This window comes from Podarcis filfolensis, assembly GCF_964270895.1.
Source record: "Podarcis filfolensis genome assembly, chromosome: 8".
Classification (NCBI taxonomy): domain Eukaryota; kingdom Metazoa; phylum Chordata; class Lepidosauria; order Squamata; family Lacertidae; genus Podarcis; species Podarcis filfolensis.
The window spans coordinates 73,608,059-73,632,423 of NC_139611.1; positions in this window are offsets into that span (position 1 = coordinate 73,608,059).

Consider the following 24,365-nt stretch of genomic DNA (forward strand, 5'->3'; position numbering starts at 1 on the left):
GGAAAGTAGGCGGCGACTTGGCGTCAAAGAACTTCTTTGCTGGAAGAGGTTCAAGAAACACCCACTGACGGATTCTGCCAGCGATTGAACAGCCATGGAGTGGATGGCTGTCCAGCGAGAAACAGTTTAACCAGGCAACCTAGCCCAGAGCGGCAGTAACTTACGCACAAGCAACCCCTAAAGCCATTACATTATCGTTAGAATGCCTAATAGGAATTGCTTCAGGTTTCTTTAGGAATGTGAGTTTTAGCATTCATTTAGTTCCTCATAGATCATGTCCCAATTTTTTTTTTTATTTGGGGACATGTCCACCACATATGGAATAAGATTCCTTCATTTTGTTTACATCTCTAACACATATTATTATTATTATTTTATATATTTTTGCTCATTTAGATGGGGTCAAGTACCATCTGTATATCATTTTCATAAAATTTTCTTTTATCAGATAGCACATGGCGAATTTTAAGTTTTTTCCATGTTGCGCAACAATAAAGATTAGACTACTGACTGCTGTTTTGCTCCAAATTACTTGGCTTGAACTTCCTTCTTTTACTGACTGCATGGACCCGTGGGGGACTTGCACCCCGACGAGCTGGGCTGTTGAGTAGTCTCTCACCCTGGAACTTTTCCCTATCAAAGGCAACCCTACCTGAAACCCAGGAAGAAGAACTATACTTAAATCATAATAACCCAAGGTAAATACATAAGTAATTAGACACCTTGAGAAGATCACTCCTTTAAGTACCAACCAGAAGCCTGAAAATGACTGCGTATTGAGTGTGTGTCCTCTTTCTTGTGATCTCATGCCTGGCCCCTCAGGTAATTGAGTGAAGAAAAAAGAATCCATAACAATTGGGTTGGTTTCTGCTAAGCTGCAGTGTCTTGTAGTGCTCCGGTTTCCCAGTCACTTGCTAGGTCACTAGCCAAGGGCTGCTAACTTGAATATTGGGGTGCAGATAAGCCCCATCCCACATAATCAATCACCATTTGACTTGCAATGCCCATAAGCTTTGGGGGAGCCCAACCCCCTCATTGTTTTATTTTGGGGCTGAAGGGACCTTGGTCCCTAGGAGTTGGGTTCTTCTAAGCTCCAGTGTCTTGCAGTGGTTCAGTTTCCCAGTCACTTCCTAGCTTGCTAGCATGTAACTCAACCAACTCATCTGCTCTGATTCTGAGTTCAAGGTTGGCACCAGGAAGAGTCGGCTGGGAAAGTTTCCCTAGTTTCTTTCTCTTGTCACTACAGTTTGGGCTCCACTGCACCTGAGAGTAGCAGGCTGGCTTGCTCACACTGTTTCACCTTGAGCCTGTTTGCTGTCTGTTTAAAAAACCGTTTTAGTGAAGCTTCTTCATTCTGCCAGCAACAACACAGGCATGTGCCACATAAACAGGTCAATGCATGAACCTACATGAAACCTACAGTATTCATAACCAAGGTATCTTTCCACTCTGCCTCCATGCACAGTCAATGGGATTTCTTAAGGGCATTGTTGGTGGCGTACTGAGAAGAAGCAACTTGAAGAGAAAGAGAGCCCAGTCACCATGTTTCTACAGGCATAGTGGCCTGTAGAACTCAAATCAGAATGAACAAAGATGCCTTTCCCCTGCTCAGTCCACCTGATGAGTTGCGTACCTCTGCTTCCACCATGCTTGCCTAATGGCCCTGCAACTTTCAGCCTGCCTGTCTGCCCAAGGACACCTACAAGCAGAAAAAGTTGGTGCTATCTTACTGGCTCAGAACAACAGGAAAGAATGTGATGGGGGGAGGGTCAGAATGTGTGGTTTTCAAGAATGTCAAGTCTCCGTTTGTATCCCTTCCAATGCTCCACTACAACACTTGTTCCTATGTTCCCTGAGTCTCATGTTGCTCCGGTGCCAAGTTGGATATGGAAGACGTGTACTTTCTGTGAAAATTACTTTGTGTTTCTGAAAAATATATTATCTGACTACAACACTGAATATATGTATTTAATAACTACAATGTGCATTATGCAGGAACTTAAATGTTGCCATACTTAAATGTAGCCTCTGAGGTTAAGTGCAGTTCCTAAAAGCTTAATCTGCACACTTAAAAATTCTTTCAGCTGAACGAATATTCAGTGCTATGTTGGAGGGGATGGCAGGAAACTGGGAATTATGCACAATTTTTCTGGCAAAGCGTGTTTAATTACTGGGTTAAAGCTGACTGAAAGTCCAGAGGTAGCATTATTCTCAAGTTTACCATGGGGTGGAAGGTTCACTGGCTATGAAGGACTTGCTCACAAATTTATTGACAGCTGCACAAATTATGATACCCTAGGAAGGGGCAAGCAGAATATAAAGTGGGAAAATGGCATGAAGAGGTGTGGGATATACCATAGCTATTAATGATAAATTAACATGTGCTGTTAAGGTAAGATGGGGAATGTGCAGGAGAAATGATTCTGAGGAGATACGGAAGGTGTTTGTAGAATTTGTACTGTTAAAATGGAAAGGGGTCAAACCATTGCAAGAGGTTTTGAAATTTTGGGACATTGGATAGCTACAATGGAATGGTCTCAGTGGTGGGGTGCACATTTTTATTCTTATTTATTTATGATTAGTACTTTGTCAAAATAAAAAATAAAAACAGAAAAAAGAAGACAGATTACATGTGCCAGAAGAGTTTATTTTTCATGGTGAATTTCACCATGAGGCCTGAGCTCTTTCTTTCACCACTAGGCTCCCAATTTCTTCTGCTGCTACTTTTAGGATTCCTCAGCATCGTAGCATTTGGTTTTAATCTGAAATAATGGAAATTCTCGAAAGCCAACACCTTTTCCATTAAGGGCACAAACGTCTTCAGTTGCACAGCCTTTTATTCTCAGTTCCCAATATTCAGTAATATCTGGGAAATAAAAGGCATAAGGTTTGAATGAGTTTGCATGATGGTATTGCTATGAAAGCTCAGTGTTCTTAGAACCAACAAATTGTATTATTTTTCTGGCAGTCAGATATCATGAGTGCATGCCTTTGGAACCTTACCCTGTGTACTAAATTAAACCCAGCAGGTGGCCAAATTTGACTATTTTACCAAAGCTACACCCACTTGCCTTACATATTACATATAATATGTGTCAGGTCAATCTGCTGCTGCAGCAGAACAGTTGGTAGCTGTGATAACCACTCTGAATTGTGGCTTGAGGAGCAGGGCTTGGAGTCACAGACAATAGGCTGAACTTGTTGAAAGCAAAATCTGCTCCCTGTGTCAATCACCCACATGTCACATAGGAAGCTGTGCTGGCATCAGGATCCAGAACTCAAGGCAACATATTTCTGAGGAAATGATGTGCTGACCAGCATAGCTGTCAACTTACAGATTTGAAAATAAGGGACCAGCAGCCTCGAAAATAAGGGATCAGCAGCCAAAATAAGGGATTTTCCAAACACAGGTATGTTCAACTTCTGAGCCCCTCCAAGCCAAAGGCAGAAAGCCCAGCCAGCAGTCAAACAAAGCCTCAAGCGGTGGTTCCCACAGCGCAGCAACCCGGCAAAGGGGATGCAGCAAGGAAAACCACCGTCACCTCTCCGCTAGGAAGCACTGAGCAAAGGTGAGTCCCCAGGCAACACAGCCGATTTGATCGGCACAAGGCATGCAAGCTCCACCACCCAGTTGTTCTTAGACTCCTTATTGGGTGAGCAACGCAGCCAAGCAACATAATTGTAGCCTCCTTCCTCCCTGGCTGGCAGGCAGGGAGGGAGAGGAGCTGCTTCCTTTGAAACCTGGGAAATTTAAGAGGCATCATCAATAAGGGACAGCAGCGGGACACAGCGCTGGGATAAGGGACTTTCCCGCCAAATAAGGGACGGTTGACAGCTATGCTGACCAGTCCTCCACCCTCCCTTGTATCCCTCACCTTTGCTGCCCCTTGTGCATTAGAGGACAAAGGTGTGCTGCGAGGAGCCCCCTGTACATTTGTAGGCTCTCCATGCAATGTTAAAACCCTGCACGTGAGTGAGTCTGCCCTCTCTAGTCCTTATGCAATTCATATGGGGGATAGTTTGGAATCCAAAATCTGACTAGAGCACCCTCCTTTCCCCAGGAGAAAAAAAATCAAAACTATACACATATAACATACATAAAAAGGAAAGAAAGATCAGTCATTGCTTTTCTGGCAGTGAGAAAGGGACAGAGAGTCAATTTTCTGGCTGAATGGCAATATTACTCACCTCCAGCTTGACTATAGAAGTCAATACACTTGGTCTCATTGGCAAGGCAGCTGACATTCCCCCGAGTTTTGCAATTAAGTTTCCCTTTAAAATAGGTGCGACGGAAGCAGGCTGGGCACTGTCGACCATTGGGAGAAAGATCCTCACGTGTCGTAACTACCAAAGTAAAAATGCAGTGTCGGCCTATGAATGCAATACATTCCCTCCTCTCTCTCTTAACTTTACTCCAGTAGTTTTCACGCCTTCTAGTAATGTCTGACCATAGCTGGACTTGGAATGTCCCCATTGTGTCCTACAATTGTCATCAGCTTGGCAGATCAGACATGTCTGCTGTGCTTGCTCTAAATAATGTTTTTGTGTTTCACTTTCTGTCACGCATTTTCTTTCTCTGTGGGTTTTCTGAAGTTCTCACTTTGTGTAAGGGCATCAGGCAAGCTATCTACTCTCTGTTTCTAAAACTCCATATGTGAGCGTACAGATAGCTGAATTCCCCTGGAGGTAATCCCCTCCCCCCCCTCTCTCTCTCTCAATGCAAGCAAGGAGTGGGCAGTCCCAGAACCCAAACTCGGCAGAACTAAGCCAACAGTTTCCATATTTCTTTCTATTTCATTTACTTCAGCCTACCCCTCTCCCCTCCCAGTTAGAAATTTGACCGGTGTAAGTAAGGAGGACAAAAGTATTCTGCTTCCTAAGAGGACATCATCTACTCTATATATCCCAGATTCAAGGATAAACTATAGATACTCCTTAGAACAATTGAACCCAGTGTCTTAATGGACCGAATAACAGGAATGCTACACTTTACCTGTAACTAGGTGGCACTTTGTGCAATGGCTTTATAAGCCTTTAAACTTCAGAGATAAATATACTTACTGTGGACAGGTTCCTCATTGCACTGTTCGGTATGGCAGCAAAAGACCTTCATCTGGAGGAATTTCCCATAGGCTGAACTGATACTGAAATCTCCTGTGTGGCAACCTTTAGAAGGAACACAACCCCGGACAGTTGCCATTGTACGCATTGGATCTGTAAAGAACAAAAGGAAATAAATCACAAGATCTGCAAAGATTCTGGTTAATTCCTACCAAATGTATTTATTTTTAATGATATTTCCCATTAAGTAAATTATTCACCCTCAGTGAGAAAGTAAGCAATTCAAAGTTCTTGAACCAATAGATAAACCAAAACACAATTTTCCTTCAAATTCCACTATTCTCTGATATTGCTAAGCAGTTCTCCAACCAAACTGTGCATACAAAAATGCAAATATTAAAGAATATGTGCATAGAAACAGGTGGCATTCAATGCTAGTCTAACTCACAAGAGACCCACAACGATTAATGAGTGTAGCTAACTTAGGGTCATTAATTTCCGTTGCTTTCTCTGAGTCGGACTTAGTTGAATGCAATCCAGCTATAGTAGTTTAAAAAATGTATTAAGAGAAATGGTTTGCAAATACCTTTATATTAGTCAAAACTGCAGGAGAATGTTGTACTAGGAGAAAATTGCTCTTAAATGCTGGCACATTTTATGAGTTATTTATTTATCTACTGTGTAGAATTCAATGTAAGTTTGGAAAAAATGAAAAGGTGAGAGAAAACAATATTGACAGACTCAACCCCCCCCCCCCCCGAGACTAATAGATCTATCTGTCTGGAAGGCTCCAATTGAAAGACGTAGCAGATGGAAAGGGCATCTCATTTATCAGATGAGGTGAATTTGCAGCGTTCTGATGATGGAGGAAGGTTTCCCTGACTCAGTGGCATATCATGGATTGAGGTTGAATCCTGACAAGACAGAAGTACTGTTTTTGGGGGACAGGGGGCAGGCTGGTGTGGAGGACTCCCTGGTCCTGAATAGGGTAACTGTGCCCCTAAAGGACCAGGTGCGCAGCCTGGGAGTCATTTTGGACTCACAGGTGTCCATGGAGGCGCAGGTCAATTCTGTGTCCAGGGCAGCTGTCTACCAACTCCACCTGGTACGCAGGCTGAGACCCTACCTGCCCGCGGACTGTCTCGCCAGAGTGGTGCATGCTCTGGTTATCTCCTGCTTGGACTACTGCAATGCGCTCTACGTGGGGCTACCTTTGAAGGTGACTCGGAAACTACAACTAATCCAGAATGCGGCAGCTAGACTGGTGACTGGGGGCGGCCGCCGAGACCACATAACACCGGTCTTGAAAGACCTACATTGGCTCCCAGTACGTTTCCGAGCACAATTCAAAGTGCTGGTGTTGACCTTTAAAGCCCTAAACGGCCTCGGCCCAGTATACCTGAAGGAGCGTCTCCACCCCCATCGTTCTGCCCGGATGCTGAGGTCCAGCGCCGAGGGCCTTCTGGCGGTTCCCTCATTGCGAGAAGCAAAGCTACAGGGAACCAGGCAGAGGGCCTTCTCGGTAGTGGCGCCTGCCCTGTGGAACGCCCTCCCATCGGATGTCAAAGCGATAAATAACTACCTGACATTCAGAAGACATCTTAAGGCAGCCCTGTTCAGGGAAGTTTTTAATCTGTGATATTTTAGTGTATTTTTGGTTTTCTATGGAAGCCGCCCAGAGTGGCTGGGGAAACCCAGCCAGATGGGCGGGGTACAAATAATAAATTATTATTATTATTATTATTATTATCATTGGTTGCAATCACCTGGGGCCATACAGAGGGAATGTCTAACAGTGTCTACATCACCCAGGAGATTGCAGCCACAGAGATAAGTCATTCCACTGTCTGCAAAGGTCACTTCCTGGTTTACATAGAAAAGCCGTTTTCAATGGAGCCAAGCAACGGAAGCACATAGCTGTATTGAGGCAGCACTGGGTGTTGAAATTTTGCAGCCCAACAATTTTGTGCCCAGGGAAATCACCCCTGCATGCTAAAAACTGCCCTCACATTATGCACAGTTGTCACCACTTAGCCTTTGTGTACTTTGTTACTGCTGAAGACTCACCAATTGTGACAAATGATGTCTAACTTTTTTACCACAATCTGTTATCTCAGGTCATTATTCCAGGGCCTGCAGGCAATGAGATAACTGGAAGCTGAAACTGAGAGATATCCAACATGCCAGGGGCCATTGTGAAGCTGAGGCCATATAGTCCTTCCTTGTGTTCTAAAATCAGTGCATAAAGGTAAAGGTAAAGGGACCCCTGACCGTTAGGTCCAGGCACGGACGACTCTGGGGTTGTGGTGCTCATCTCGCTTTACTGGCCGAGGGAGCCGGCGTACAGCTTCCAGGTCATGTGGCCAGCATGACTAAGCTGCTTTCTGGCAAACCAGAGCAGGATAAAAGTGTCATTGCACTCAGAGTTTCGCAACCATTGCAAGAAACTGAAGGGGACCTGGATTTCTGGGCAGAACGACATCACGGCACACATTGTCTTCCTCAGGATGTTAGTTGGAATAATGCAAGAAGGAAAAATAGCCTTTCAGGACAATTTTCTTTCCTTCTTTGTAAAATCTAATCTGGACCAGCAGGGGTAGCAGCAAACAGGGAAACTCCAGCTGCCCCAAATGATGCCTGCATTGAATTTCTAATAATTTATTTAATTTATTTATTTAACTAAATACCTTGCCTTATGATGGAAAGCTCACCACAATCAAACTAGAGCTCACTCTTTCTGGTTAAAGCAGGGGTGGCTATGCTGTAGCCCTCAATTATTTTCTGAACTACAGTTTCCATCATCTCGATCCATTGGTCATGCTGGCTGAGGTGGATGGGAGTGGTAGTCCATCAACTTCAAGAGGGCCATAGCATAGCTGATGCATGCCAGGATCTTTATGCTGAAACCTTCATGTGATGCAAAGAGAGAAGCAATGATGGAATAAGAAGAGTTTGGATTTGGATTTGATATCCCGCTTTATCACTACCCAAAGGAGTCTCAAAGCGGCTAACATTCTCCTTTCCCTTCCTCCCCCACAACAAACACTCTGTGAGGTGAGTATATCAAAAATTTCTGTGATGAGCAAATAACGTTCGTTGACTTTTAAGAAGCTCTGTGAAATTACTGTTAGAAATATTGTTTAAAAAATATGATGTGATTAACAGTATTTGAGTGCAATATAATATTGGGAAATGTGAGACGAGGATAAAAAATAAACGGAAAATTATCAGACAAGCTGAGGGAAGTTCTAGAAAAAAGGGTTTAAGTTAAAAATGGATGTATAATTTTGTAAAAATGGTTTTTTATGGGAAATCTAATAAAAAATATTTATTTAAAAAAAACACTCTGTGAGGTGAGTGAGGTGAGAGACTTCAAAGAAGTGTGACTGGCCCAAGGTCACCCAGCAGCTGCATGTGGAGGAGCGGAGACGCAAACCCGGTTCCCCAGATTACGAGTCTATAGCTCTTAACCACTACACCACACCGGAATAAATTTATGAGCAGAGGATAGCTGCTGTGTGATGGATTAGAACCTAGGCTGCCAGGGTTCAACTCTCCACTCAGCCATGAAACTCACTCAGTGACCTTGGACACTTCCACTCACAAGGTTGCACACCAAGGGTAAGAACCATATACACCACCTTGTGCTCCATGGAGAGAAGATGGGATATAAATACAATTCATAAAGAACAAATAGTGTTAATTTACACACAAAAGTCGTTCCTTGGGATGACAAAGAGCAAACGAAAAGATTCAGCTCACCTATATTGTTATGCAGAACCATAGAGGCACAGGTTTCACTAGAATTACAGGTAGCTTTTACATTCCCTTTACATGAGGTTTTGTTCTCGTGACAGGAGGAACATATCAGAGATGTCACTGCAGAAAGGAGATAGAGGTGGGTGAAGGAGATTTCTTGAAATGGTAATGAGATGGTAATGGGGAAACCTTGCGTGCAAGTATGTCAAATGTCAAAAGCAACAGAGGGAAAGTGGATCTCTCACCCACAGTTCTCTGCACCACCAAGCTGCTAAACTTCTGTGACTGCTTTGGGGGAAAGAGTGAAAGTTCATCAGAGTTAAATTGCTAGTTGAATGTAAGGTGTTGTGTGCCGACTAAGCTGGTGGAGCATAACTGCTGAGCTGTTTAATGGGAATTGTTGAATTGAACATTTTAATCATGGTGGTTTATATTTTAAAGTGTTTTTATTGCATATTTTAACTATGGTGTATATCTTAATCATTCTGGATTTTAACAAAAATGCAGATTTGTTCATTTGTTTTTAGTAAATGATGTAGAAGCAATTTAGAGATGAATAATTTATTAATTAATAGTGGTATAATCTAGATAGATTTGCTATACCCAAGTATCCCAGAAACTGTAGCTTTCACTTATTGGGCCTGAGTGTGATTAATTAGATTCCTCCATTGCGTGTCGAGACCCTGAGACCATCCCCTTGTTGATGAATAAGACACAAGGACACAGATATTAGGTTAATGTTATTGGGCAAATTTAGGCCACAACTTTATTGGTTACAGAATGTGAGCGGCATTGGCTTAGGCATTGGAATTGACCCGACTATATCTGACTCCTGCCCATCATGCAGGGAGTCCAGTAAGGGTCAACCACCGGTAGGGGGAGCCCCGTCGATACAAACCAACTCAAGCTCCCCCTGGGTTCCCGACAGGGTCGTGTCATGGCCCTAGCCCAACCCCGGACTTCGGGCAAGATCCACACCAGATTCCTTTAACGGAATACCCTTAAGCTTGAAGGGGCGGGTGGTGGCCACACCTCCCCTCCCCATCATAAGATCAACCAATGCCTAACCGCCAAACCTTACCAAGTTGTGACAATTGCTACAAGGTAGGCGAAAACCAAATGGCCCATGACAATTTGCTAAGTGGAAAAATTCCTACCAGGCCCTTCAATGGCGACCAACCGAGGTCCATAGCAAGGCCAAGTATCCTAGAAACTGTAGCTTTCCCTTATTGGGCCTGAGTGTGATCCCTCCATTGCATAAATACATGTTTGGAACATATACTTGGCTGTCAAGGCTTAAGTGCTTAACTTCTTGAGTTGACTCTCCCCTACTTCTCCTTGGTAACCCAGCAATATTCGTTCTCTATTATGCTGATCTCATTTCCTCACTGTCCTTCCCTCCCAAGGAGCAAGTCTTTTCAGTGTCATCTAAAGATGAAAAGATTCCCATTCTGCTGGTCCCTACTTACCTGAAGAAAGCAGGGCCAAGAGGAGGCATGTGCTCAGAAGTGATTTCATCATTTTCGAAAGATGAGGCGATTCAGAGCAGAGTTGGACCAGGAAAGAGAACTGATGCAGGTGAAGTCTTACAACGAGATATTTATAGACCAAGGATTCATGCTGTGGGCAACACTTGGGAACAAATGGTTCAGTGAAGTCCGGGAGTGGGGGCTGTGTGTTTGCCAAGAAGACACTGAGGGACATAGTGAAATCCTAAGCTCCATTTCGAAATTGGCTAAATTAGTCCTTTTTGAGTGCCAGGCACTTTTCAGAAGTCATTTTCTATGTAACTAATTTACAATGCAGTCTTAACCCATCTTGGCTTTGTATTGCATGGATGCACTGGAAACTTCAACTCGTAAAACTGATTGCGCAGACCCATAAGCTGGGGTTGAACTGAGCCACTTTTTGTTTTGACCTTAAATAAAAATCAACCAAGGGGGGTTACAATGGGGTGGGAGAGGTGAGCCACGAAGTGAGCCTCGGGAACAATCCATCACCTGAAAAGTGCCTAAAGAGTCTCACCAGGCTAAACCAAACTATTTCTTCCTGAAAGGGGAGAAATCTCTGTTTAGTCCCCTTTCCTCACCCATGAGAGGTACTCCTGCAGCTCCCTCCACAGGTCGGGAGGAAGATGTCATAGCTGACATCCATCAAATGGACTCCATCTGGCCTATACAGTTAAACCCCACCAACCTCAATGCCTTTATGAAAGATTACTTGACCTGCCAGGTTCTGAACTGCGAGCCAAACTTACATGTTGACTTTTTTTCTTGCCCTGTTTATTCACCTGGGATCCCAAGAAACCTACTGAGCTCTTCTTGGCAATATTTTGTATAAATCACGGGTAACTGCCAACCACTGTTGCCAGATAACTTGAAAATCCAATATGGCCTGCAGGCTCAGAGCCTTTACTTTCAGCAGTCCCAGATCATTGTTGCCCAGGTGTCAACAAAGGGAGCAACCAGTTGAAACACATGCCGCTGTGGCCCAACCACCAAACTGAGGTCAACTGACTCAATCCCAGTTGCGTGTCAAAGTTGTAAGGGGTGGCCCTCCGACTGGCCCCGAAACACGTGCTGTGACCGCAGATAAGGACCCTGTATCTCTCCCTCCAGACATACCGCATTTCAAGCATTAGGTCCCGCCTTGCCCCCTAGGGGACATCAGTAAATTTAAACGAGCCTGCAGTGCCACTGCCCCACCACTTGGAAGTGTTGATCAGAAAAACCTAGGTGAGTCATGGTAGATGCTGCACCAAAATGAAAAAGGGGTCCCAAATGAATCTGGATCCAAGCCCAAGTTGTACAGTGCCGCCTTAATGACTGCCCAGAATTGAAAATGTGCAAGTGGTAAAAGCTGCACATGCATAAAGAAATATCCCAGATCTGGTATAAGGCCAGAACCTGACATTGCTCACCCACTGTGGAGCCTGCCAGCTGAACTCTTGGTACCATCTAACTTTAGCAGTAGAAGGAAGTGGGGCTGAACAAAATAACATGCAAAATCTCATGTTTTACTTCAAATACCCTTTATCATCATTCTACACATTCTGCACACATAAAACAGAGATAAAGAATACAGATTCAATTTGCCAGAAATTTAGTTTTCATGATGAATTTCACCAATTGTGAAAAAGAAAACCCATGAGGCCTGAGCTCCTCCTCTCACCACTAGGCTCCCAATTTCTTCTGCCACTACCATAAAAGGGTAAACCAACAAGAAGGAGTGCTTTGATGTCTTGTAACTACCCTTCAAGGTCGATATGCTTTGAGGATATCTCAGCATTTTGTTTAATTCTATGGAGTGTCAGCTCACCATATTCTAAGCTTCTTCCATTAAGGGCACACCAGTCTTCAGCTGTGCAGCCTTTGAATTTGAGAGTCTCAAATTTCTGAGAACGATCTGTGTAATAAAAAGAATAAGCTTTGCATGAGTTCTTAGGGATAGGGATGACTGTGGTTATTAAAGCTTGGTTGTTGGGGAGCCACAGTCTGTGGCTGTCTTACAAGCATGGGAGTCTGGGGGAATGCTTCTCTACCAGAGCTATATAAAGTCTTCAACTGCATATAGTTTCTGAATTAAATTAAATTTGGTTTTCAGTTCCTTCAGGAGTGATATTCAGTCAATATTGTAAAATGGTTCATCAAGAGCTGAGGAAATCAGCTTCTGCAGTTTCATTCCTCCTTGTTCCAATTGTATCACATTGTTGGGAAAGAGTGAAGATACTTTGAGTCATCTGATTTGCTTGCCTTTAACCATGTTGTCCTGAATTGAACCAAGCTTGTTCTTTACACCTGCTTCTCTTCCCATCTTCAGTAACAACCTCATCTATATGTGTTATATTTCTCTATTTCTCTGTGGGCGGCTCTGCGCTGCGAGTTTGGGGCGACCAAGCTAGTGAGATGCTGAGGCGGCCAGCCAACTCTGCCCAACTGTGCACCTGGGTTTGGGCAACCTGGGGAGGGGTGCTGGGTGGATCTTTGCACCCCAGCATCACATATGCTTAAGACAGCACTGACCAGAACCCCACCCCACAGAGAAAACTTCCATGGTTGGAATGTAGAGATATTGATAAATGTTTTAAGGTGAAGACCCACAACTTAAGAAAATGAAATTAGAAGATAAATCAATATGTGTGTTTCAATGCCACAGTTTGGAATTTAGAGATAGTTGAGGTATTCTATGCACAGTGGGTAGAATCTGCCAGGGATGTGTTCAAAGGCAAAGTGGTTGCATGAGCAAAGTGGTTGCTAATGGGTTACAGCTGCTTCAAAACCCACACTTTAGATCTCACATGCATATTTCAGGTGAACGCTGGACAGTGGGACCAGGTGCCTTTGTTGGGTTTACAGCCAATCTCTCCCAGGAAGGAGGGAGTTGGTTCTTCTACTTCCATTGTTGGGAGCCATAGTTTGTGGCTGTCTTACAAGCCTGGGGGTCTGGGAAAATACTTCCCTAGCAGTGCTGTATAAAATCTTCAACTGCCTGTAGTTTCTTTATTAAATTTATTTTGGTTTGCAGTTCCTCCAGGAGGTGGATATAAGGCCAACTTAAGGCCTACATTACTCCTCGGTAGGCTTGTGCAGTCACATCAGGATTAAAAATCTGAGAGTACATTTTCCACATATGATTTGTTTTCCCCTGTGCGATTCATGGTTCTTAAATTATAATTTATAAAGATGCCCTACTGAAATCCCCCCCTTTTTTTGGTCTTGCCTCATTTCCATTCTCCTAATGCAATGGGTATAGAAACATACAATGTGCTCCTTTGAGACATCATTGTTTTCATGCAGCAGGGCTACTGAATATTGATATTCTCTTTTTTAAGGCTGATGGGTTTTTATTGGAAAACAGGGCATATTTAACATGAGCCATTGCCTTTGTCTTTGCTTTTGTTTTATGTGGTGTCTAACTTAGTTCAAAAGAGCACATACATTTTTATCATCTTCCAGGCCCTAGAAAAAAGCACTGCTGAGGTGGCAAAGCTGGGCATTGTTCAGGGTTTTTGACAGGTCCCAGGGACAAAGTGATATTCAGTGAATATTGTGCAATGATTCGAAAGGGATTACCAAGAGCTGAGGAAATCAGGTTCTGCAGTTTCATTCCACCTTGTTCCAATTGCACCACATTGTTGGGAAAGAGTGGAGATACTTAGGGTCATCTGATATGCTTGCCTCCAGCCACGTTGTCTTCAATTGAACTAAGCTTGTTCTTTACACATAACAGCCTCATCTAAATGTATTCTATTTCTCTATCGTCTGGAAACCTTCCTTATTCTCTGGTACCTGGGCCATTTTTAAGTGTATATTTTATTGGTTTTCATAAACGTATAACAATCACTAAACAGCTGCACACAATCGAAGTATGCCACCTTTTCTGCAGTCTCTCCACCTACCACATAAGTATTCATATTTTTCTATCATTTGTTCTTCTTTTAGATTTGCTACAAAATTATTCCTACGTTATTTCATCAGTGTTGTATGGAAGCATCCATCCAGAGTGTGGTCATCTTGAACTAAAGAATCAAGAAGGTGACGACATCCAGACTTGTTGTCATTCTACTGATAACACATTGCTTAGATGCTTTTAGCTAGGATATGAAGTAAATGGCCATAAAATGTCGAAGAATGCACCAGTTGTTTCTTTCCTTATACTTGCACTGGCACACTGAAGTAAGGAAAGCATTGGGAATGCAGAACATGAATGAACTTTGCATTCTCATGTTAAATGTGAGGTTTCTGAGAAACTCACATCTCCATTTGAAGCAGTTGTTCCTAGCTATTGCCCTGAGGCTCATGTGATCCTGATGCCACGTTAGATATGGAAGACGTGTACTATCTGTCAAAATTACTCTGTGTTTCTGAAAAATATATTAACTGATTATAAACTGTATATACGTATTTAATAACAACAACATTCAAAATTCAAGAGCTTAATTGTAGCAATACCACTGAGGCTAAATGCACTTTATAATAGGTTGATTTAAACATTTAGAAGGTCTTTCAGCTAAACCATCTTGGGTCAATATTTACCAGCATTTTTGGCTTGGTCTTTCTTTCTTCAGCTGCTAGTACGTAAGATACCACAAGGTGCTTCATTGCTTTCAATTCAACAGACCCACACTGCTGCTATTCTGGTAAGAAATACTCAGTTATACAAACCTAAATAAGAGAGAACTTGACAACAGCACATCCTGCTATATCTTAACATATGACAATTCACTATTCCTCTGTGTTACACTTATATAGGGAAGTGTTAATTATAAGTTTGAAAAAGCAGAGAAAAAGAAAACATTGTCAGCTACGCAAATACTATGGTAGTCAAACAGAGCTTCTTTATTTATTCCCCCCAAAATTGTAGTAATGTTTTTTCTAAGGTCAAGCTAAGAAAAACCAAACAAACCCTTTATCTGCTTCATTTTCCCCTTTCTGCCTCCCAGCTACCCAGCAATGCTCTTTTATTTATACACTATTTCCTAAGATTTATACACGGCTTGATTGTAAAAGAAGAAAAGGAAGCAGTTACAAGCAGATAAATATGAGGAAAAAAATCAGAACATGCAAGTGTTAAAATACTAAAACAGATTAAAATGGCAACAACTTTCTAAGCATCTGAGTAGGCTTGTCTAAACAAGCATGTTTTTAGAGTACAGTGAGTGCCCCTGACTGTTCTCAGTGCTAGAGAAGGTACTGGCAAGAGATCCTGCACAGCAACTGAATTAATTTACTGAAAGACTATTTCCCAAAATTCAGCCACTTAATGGTACTCCAACTAACAGTGGGAATATGGCAGAGTCACACTCCTCCTGCCTCACTTCTGGTAAATGTCCTACATTCTGGTGACCAGGGGTGCATCAGTCCCATAACCACATGTGAACCCATGTTGGAATGAGTTTAGAACATTCTTCTCATTTAAGAATGCTTGCAGCTGCCCCTACAAAACCAAAATGCCCTTGGAACCATGACAACCATATAACATGCAAATAGAAAGAGAGATAAAACAATAACATATGCTAAGTGTAAGTTTGATTTTGGTACTTCCAGATCACAACGCTCTTACCCCGAATGGTCTGCAGTGCCCAGCCTGCTTCACTTACAAAGACAAAAATTGTCTGAGTGATGAGATCATTGACTCCCATGGGAATGAAAATCAGTGTGTTGATATTTGAAGTTTGTATGTTAAGAAGTAAGATTTTTACTGAGCCAGGAAACAAATCCTGCAAATTCCATGGCAAAAGCATGCCCACCTCTTTCTGTCTCTCCCTCCCTCTTTTATGTTGTCAGAAAAGTAAGATGGGACCTTTCTTCTTCTTCTTTGAATGCCAATATCAACACACACACACACACATTTGGGCTTCATATGACTCTGATGTGCACTGCAGCCCTAGTCAGCATCAGCTTGGGTTAATAATGAGAGTACATGTTGAGAATGGAAATATTAATCATTGGCTTTATTTTACTTTGTCCTTGTCTAACTGATCATAAAGTCTTTAGTTTCCGAAATGTATGAAAGAGAGAACATAGTCCCCTTGCTTCTACCCTGACTGCCACTGTTATTTTGAGACTAGGATGTAGAATAACCTCCTGCCTTGTGGATTCCACAATTTATTGCAATGGGGGGTGGGGGTGGGATTTAATACCTATTTGTGATAGCCAGGCCTCAATTGCACCCCTCTGGCACAGACATTGGTTTAGGCTTCATATGATTCTGATGAGCACTGCAGCCCTAGTTAGCATCGACAAGGGGTAAATAATGAGAATACATGCTGAGAATGGAAGACAGATCTGGCTGATTAGGACAGAGGCACTTGCATTTGGGTTTGTGTGTGTTCATGCTACCATGTAAATTTAGCAGTAGAAGGAAGTGTCGCCAACGACTCTGGGGTTGCGCCGCTCATCTCACTTTACTGGCCAAGGGAGCCGACGTTTCTCCGCAGACAGTTTTTCCGGGTCATGTGGCCAGCATGACTAAACCGCTTCTGGTGAAACCAGAGCAGTGCATGGAAACACTGTTTACCTTCCCGCCAGAGCGGTACCTATTTATATACTTGGACTTTGACGTGCTTTCGAACTGCTAGGTTGGCAGGAACAGGGACCAAGCAATGGGAGCTCACCACGTCGCAGGGATTCGAACCGCCGACCTTCCGATTGGCAACCTCCAGGCTCAGTGGTTTAGGCCACAGCACTACCCATGTCCCTATAAGGAAGTAGGTTTGAACAAAATACTATACTTGTTTATTTTATAAGATTTTTATTAAAGTTTTACAAAAAAGAAAAATAGAAATTCACAGAATAAAAAACCATAAATTACAGAAAAAAGAAACACACAAAAGAAAAAAAAATACAGAAAGAAAAACACAACTAATTAAGAAAAATTACATTTAAACAAAGAAAAAATAAAACCATTCCATTTTTCCAATAACCTCAATTTCATATGCTTATGTTCTTGACCTCCTCGCACCTTCCCCTTTTTGTATTCCCATTCAAATATTTAATTCAGCAAATTCTTACCCTTTATCAAATGTTTAAACTTTGTACCATAACATATACTATATCCCTATTTTTCAACCAATTATCAATACCTTTTTTGCATAATCTTAATAACTTTTATCACTAATTACCACTTATTACCCATCCAAGCACAATTTTAACACTCATTAATTTTATAATATTTCTGAAGATAGTCTTTGAATTTCTTCCAGTCTTCTTCCACCAACTCTTCTCCCAGGTCTCGGATTCTGTCAGTCATTTCCGCCAATTCCATATAGTCTATCAGCTTCATCTGCCATTCTTCCAGGGTGGGTAGCTCTTGTGTCTTCCAATACTTTGCGATGAGAATTCTTGCTGCTGTTGTTGCGTACATAAAGAAATTTCTATCTTTCTTTGGCACCAATTGGCCCACCATGCCCAAGAGAAAGGCCTCTGGCTTCTTAAGGAATGTATATCTAAAGATTTTTTTCATTTCGTTATATATCATCTCCCAGAAAGCCTTAATCTTTGGGCATGTCCACCAAAGGTGAAAGAATGTTCCTTCACTTTCTTTACACTTCCAACATTTATTGTCAGGCAAATGGTAGATTTTTGCAAGCTTGACTGGTGTCATGTACCACCTGTATATCATTTTCATAATATTCTCTCTTAGGGCATTACATGCCGTAAATTTCATACCTGTGGTCCACAACCGTTCCCAGTCAGCAAACATGATGTTATGACCAACATCTTGTGCCCATTTAATCATAGCAGATTTAACTGTTTCATCCTGCGTATTCCATTTTAGCAGCAAGTTATACATTCTTGAAAGTATTTTAGTTTTGGGTTCTAACAACTCAGTTTCCAATTTTGATTTTTCCACCTGGAAACCTATTTTTTTATCCATGTTATAGGCTTCTCTTATTTGAAAATAGTGCAGCCAATCTCGCACCTTATCTTTTAATTTCTCAAAACTCTGCAATTTCAATTTATCTCCTTCTTGTTCCAGTATTTCCCAATATTTCGGCCATTTGGCCTCCATATTGGACTTTTTAAGTGCCTTTGCCTCCATTGGTGACAACCACCTTGGGGTTTTGTTCTCCAGTAAGTCTTTATATCTTAACCAGACGTTAAACAATGCTTTCCTGACAATATGGTTTTTAAATGCTTTATGAGCTTTGACCTTGTCGTACCACAGATATGCATGCCACCCAAAGACGTTATTAAAACCTTCTAAATCCAAAATGTCTGTGTTTTCAAGAAGCAGCCATTCTTTCAGCCAGCAAAATGCGGCCGATTCATAATAGAGTTTCAGGTCTGGCAGGGCGAAACCACCTCTTTCTCTTACATCGGTTAGTATTTTAAATTTTATTCTAGGCTTCTTGCCCTGCCAGACAAATCTAGAAATATCCTTCTGCCACTTCTTGAAACAGTCCATCTTGTCCACAATTTGCAAAGATTGAAACAAAAATAACATCCTTGGCAATACATTCATCTTTATAGCCGCAATTCTTCCCAACAAGGAAAGCTTCAAGTTTGACCATATCTCTAGATCTTTCTTCACTTCTAGCCAACATTTCTCATAGTTATCTTTAAACAAGTTTAGGTTCTTAGCAGTCATATTAACCCCCAAATATTTAACCTTCTTTACTATTGTTAGGCCTGTCTCCTTCTGAAACCTGTCTTTCTCAATCGGTGTTAAATTTTTCTCAAGAACTTTTGTTTTAGATTTATTCAGCTTAAAACCAGCCATCTGCCCAAATTCTTGGATCACTTCCAAAACTCTTTTCGAACTAGATTCTGGCTCCTGTAATGTTAAAACTAAGTCATCTGCAAAAGCTTTCAATTTATATTGCTTAGCTCCGACCTGAATGCCTTTTATCAAACGGTCCCTTCTAATCATATTCAATAATACCTCCAGGACTGTGATGAATAACAATGGGGAAATTGGGCAGCCTTGTCGTGTGCCTTTCTCTATCTTAAATCCCTCTGTCACCATATTATTCACAATTAATTTAGCCTTTTGTTCTGAGTAAATTGCACTTATACCATTTTCAAACCCTTGACCCACCCCCATCCCCTGAAGATTTTTCTTCATAAAACTCCAAGAAATGTTGTCAAAGGCTTTCTCCGCATCTATAAAGATTAAAACTGCTTTGGTGTTTATATTCACTTGCAACTTCTCCAAGATGTTAATTATGTTCCTTGTATTGTCCGACAAGTGTCTACCCGGGAGAAAGCCCGCTTGGTCCTTATGAATCTCTTCCAATAGTACTTTCTTTAATCTATTTGCCAAAATGTCCGCAAATATTTTGTAATCCACATTAAGAAGGGATATGGGGCGGTAGTTCTTAAGTTGCGTCTTTTCAGACTCAGTTTTTGGTATAAGTGTAATATAAGCTTCCTGCCACGACTCCGGCGCCTTTTTCCCCTCTAGTATCTCATTGCATACCTCCATTAGTGGTCGAATTAACCAATCTTTCAAAACTCTATAGTATTTGGAGGTTAAGCCGTCTGGTCCTGGAGATTTGCCCAACTGCATGTTCCGAATGGCACCCTCCACTTCCTGTTCTGTAATTTTGTCACTCAACATTATCCTCTTTTCTTGAGAGATTTTTTGTAATCCGTTTTTCCTCAGAAATTGGTCTAATTCGACCTCTTTCTGTGGCCCTTGTGTATAAAGTTGTTTGAAAAATCTCTGGAAGCAGTTTCTAATTTCCAATGGGTTCTGTATAATCTTTCCATTTACTTCCAAATTTGTTATGGTATTTAGTTTCTGTCTTTTCTTCATCTGCCATGCAAGCAGTTTCCCACATTTGTTAGCCGATTCAAAAGACTTTTGTCTCATCTGTTTAATTTTCCATTCCACTTCCTGATTTATCATTCTCATATATTGTACTTGATATAACTTAATTTCCCTCAGAATCTCTTGGGATTTTGGTTTCGCTCTTAATCTTTTCTCTCCTTCTTTTATTTTTTCCAAAATTTTATCTTTTTTCTCATTTTGAGTTCTCTTCTTTATTGCATTCTGTTGAATCAAAAACCCTCGCATGACCGCTTTGCCTGCGTCCCAGACTGTTCTTTTTTCCACCGTAGTGTTTAAATTTATCTCAAAATAGTCTCTCAATGTTTTTTGGGCCTTCTTAATCACCTCCTGATTTCTAAACAGGGCGTCATTCATCCTCCATCTGAAGGAGCCGATTGGCATTAGTTTCATCTCCATCTTTATTGCATTGTGGTCGGAGCAAGTTTTGGGGCAGATTTCCACTTTTCGAATCTTAGGTGCCAGTCCTCTAGTTATCCATATTTGATCAATTCTTGTCCATGTCATATTGGCTTCAGAGAAGAATGTTCCCTCTCTTCCAAGGGGGTTCTTAGTTCTCCAAGTGTCAATCAAATCCATATTGTCAGTCAATTCAAAGAAAGTTTTAGGTAGTCTTCCATCTTTAGTTACCACCTGTCTTTGTGACTTATCCATGTTAGTAGATACCACTCCATTCATATCTCCCATCAAAATGATGTTATAGTCCATATAGTCCAACAATGTCTCGTGCAATTTCTTAAAAAATTCAGATTTCCCCTCATTTGGTGCATATACTCCTAAAATCAAATATTTTTCACCTTGTAGTTGAATCTCAATTGCAATAAACCTTCCTTGTTCATCTTTAAAAACAAATTTCGGTGATAGGCTCTCTTTAGCGTATATAACAACTCCTCTCTTTTTAACTTTGTCCGATGAAATAAATTCTTGACCCAATCTTTTATTAATAAGAACTTTCCTATGGAGCCTTACCACATGAGTTTCCTGCAAGCAAATTAGATCCAATTGGTCCTTTTTCAATATATGAAATACTTTCCTCCTCTTCTCCGGCGAGTTAAAACCGTGAATGTTCCAACTTAATAATTGCAGAGACATGGTGTGATTATTTTAATTTCCTCCAGCCGCTCCCAAGAGCTCGTCAAGTTCTTGCGGTGGTATCTTCTTTTTTGATTTGTCAAATTCCAAAGGTGGTGGTGCTGTGCCAGCTCCTGGTCTCAAGGCTTTTGGCAGATCTGTCGCTTCCTTTTGTAGATCTTCTTCAAAATCTCTCAGAAATTTTTCCTTATCTTCCACTGATCTGATTCTGAACTTTTTCCCCTTAAATGTAAAGGACAGTCCCTGGGGGAACTCCCATCTGAAAACAATTGTATTCTTTCTCAACAAGGCCACCAAGTCTCCGTAGTTAGTTCTCAAATCCAAAAGGTGTTTCGGAATATCTTTAAAAATCTCCGCTCTGGTCTCATTAATCTCTAGGGTCTTCTGGAAGTGAGCACTCAATATTTTGTCTCGTTCCTCTTTCGATCGGAGGGTCACCAAACAGTCTCTCACCCTGTTTTTCCTCCCTCCTCTTCCAAGTCTGAAGGCGCTCACTATCTTAAAATCTTTATCCAGCTCCAAGTTCCAGAATTTCTGAAATTCCTGTGAAAGATAGTCATTCAAATTATCTCTCTCAAGTTCTGGCACCGCCCTGATCCTCAGGTTTGTCTGCCTCTCTCTCAATTCAACCATAGACAATAAGGCCTGGTGGTCCCCAATCTGTTTACGTATTGGTTTGATTTCTTCCTCCACAGCCACAGCTTTTTCTTTTGCCTCCTCGGCTATTTTCCTAGTAGTCGCAGATTCCTCCAACAGTTTTTCTATAGCTTTGGTATTTGAGTTAATACTGGCTGTGTTCCCTTTAATTTCAGCTGACTGATCTGAGACCTGTTTACTTAGGCCTTCCAATTTTTCGTAAATTTTATTCAACACAGATGTAAATTCCCCTTCTGAGGCCATTCCTTTTGGCTCAATTTGCCCTGGGTCTTCCTCCTGAGTCACAGGGAGGCCAGGCACAGATGCCCTACGTTGCTGGGAGATTGAAGTAGATTGTTGGACTTTGACCTTGGATCTTGTTGTTCTTTGGTCAGTCATTCCCCTTTATCTTCAGTCAAGGTCAATTCCCACAGGCAAGCCTTGTAGTGGAAAGTCCCCAAAGTTAGCAGTGGAAAATTCCTCCAGTCAAGTATTAACTTCAATAGTCCTCTAGGGGGACACAGTAGCTACCATAAAATTCTCAATAGCCAGACAAACAAGTCTTTTTGTAACTTTCCGTGTCCCCTCTTTAATTGAAACTAAGTATTCAGATCAGTAAAACTCAGAAATGTATCTTCTTGCAGAGTTAGATCAAATATTTACTGTATCCACAGTCAATGCGAGCTCAAATGTAGCAAACCTCGTTAATCTGACAGACCGTTCCCATGAGAGTTCAAATAAAAAGTCTTTTTAAATTCCCAGAAGATCCCCAGAAGAAATACAGTCACTTTCTTAACTTCCCCTACAGGGGAGTTCTCTCTTTTGGTGCTTAGAGTTAAAGTTGAACAATCCACATTAAAGTAATAGCACAAAAAGGTCTTTGCTTTGATCTTTTACAAAGCGGAAAGGCGGACTTCCTGTTTACACCTTTCCGCTTCGGAGCCCAAATTCAGTCCTTTTTGTTCTCAAATCCAAATTTCTTAAGTCCCCCTACTCACGGGTGTTCTCTTTTAGAGCCGAATTTCACAGGAAAAAGGTCAGCGCTCTCCGGCAACAGCTACGCGGCTTCGCTCTGTAGACGCAGCAATCGACCCGTAGCACCGCGCCGCTCCCGCTGCACACCGGAACCCCTTTCGGGGCTCCCTCACAAAAACGGGGGGCGCAAAAGGTGCCTGCTGGGTCCCACGCTCGCAGGCTCTTTCTGCCTGCGATTTCAGATCGGGTCCCCGCTTCGCCGTAGCGGAACAGACCCACTTTCTACAGGGCTTCTCCTCCTACTCAGAAGGAGACCGCCATTGCCGTTGGCACCGCCTCCGGAAGTCCTAAAATACTATACTTGTTTAGGGAAGTTTTTAATATTTGATGCTGTATTGTTTTTAACACTAGATTGGAAGCTGCCCAGAGTGTCTGGGGAAACTCAGCCAGATGGGCGGGGTATAATTATTATTATTATTATTATTATTATTATTATTATTATTATTATTATTATTTCAGTTCTCATACTTCCTGTCAAATATCCTTTCTCATCATTCCACACATTCTACAAATACAAAACAAACTGAGACAGAATACAGATTCTGTGTGTCAGAAGAGTTTATTTTGATCATGAATTCCACCAATAGTGAAAAAGAAAACCCAGGAGGCGTGAGCTCCTCCTCTCACCATAAGTTGCAAATATATTCTGCTGGTACCATGAATGGTGGAATTGACAAGGAGGAGAGCTTTCCTGTCTCCTGACTACCCTTTGAGGTCAATCTGCTTTGAGCCATCAGAGCATTTGGTTACAATATAACGTAAGATAAGATGGTCAAATTGAATCTTTTTTCCATTAAGGGCACACACGTCTTCAGTTGCACAGCCTTTGAGTTTCAAATTCTTAAAGAAAACTAATAAATCTGGGAAATAAAAAGCATAAGGTTTTCATAAGTTCTTTATTAGGTCCATGGGGATAGGGAAGAACATGATTATAAAAGCTTAATGTGTTTGGAACCAACACATGGTATGATTAATGTGTCAGCAAACTATCACTAGTGCATGCCTTAGGAACCTTAACCTGTTAGCCAATGAAGCCCAGCAGGTGGCTAAATTTGTCGCTTTTACCAAAGCTATACCCAATTGCCTTACACCAACAACACATCACATATGATATGTGTCAGGTAGATCTGCTGCTGCTGCAGAACAACCGGGAGCCTTGAAAGCCACTCTGAATTGCTGCTTGAGAAGCAGGGCTTGCAGTCACAGTCAATAGGCTGAACTCCTTGTTGCTGTCAATGCAAATCAGCTGAGTGGCACCAACAGGAAGCTGTGCTGGCATCAGGATCCAAGAACTCAGTGCAACTAATTTCTGAGGAAAAATGAATAGTTGTGCACTGGCAGAATGTTTCCTTCTCCCAGCCTCCTTTTTAAAAAACTTTTGGCCAAGGTGTGTGGTAAGACACAGTCCTCCTGGACCAGCACTCAATGGTTCATACTGCTGTGCGGAGGAGCAGTCATGTGCCGGCTGGTTCTGCACCTTCCCTTGT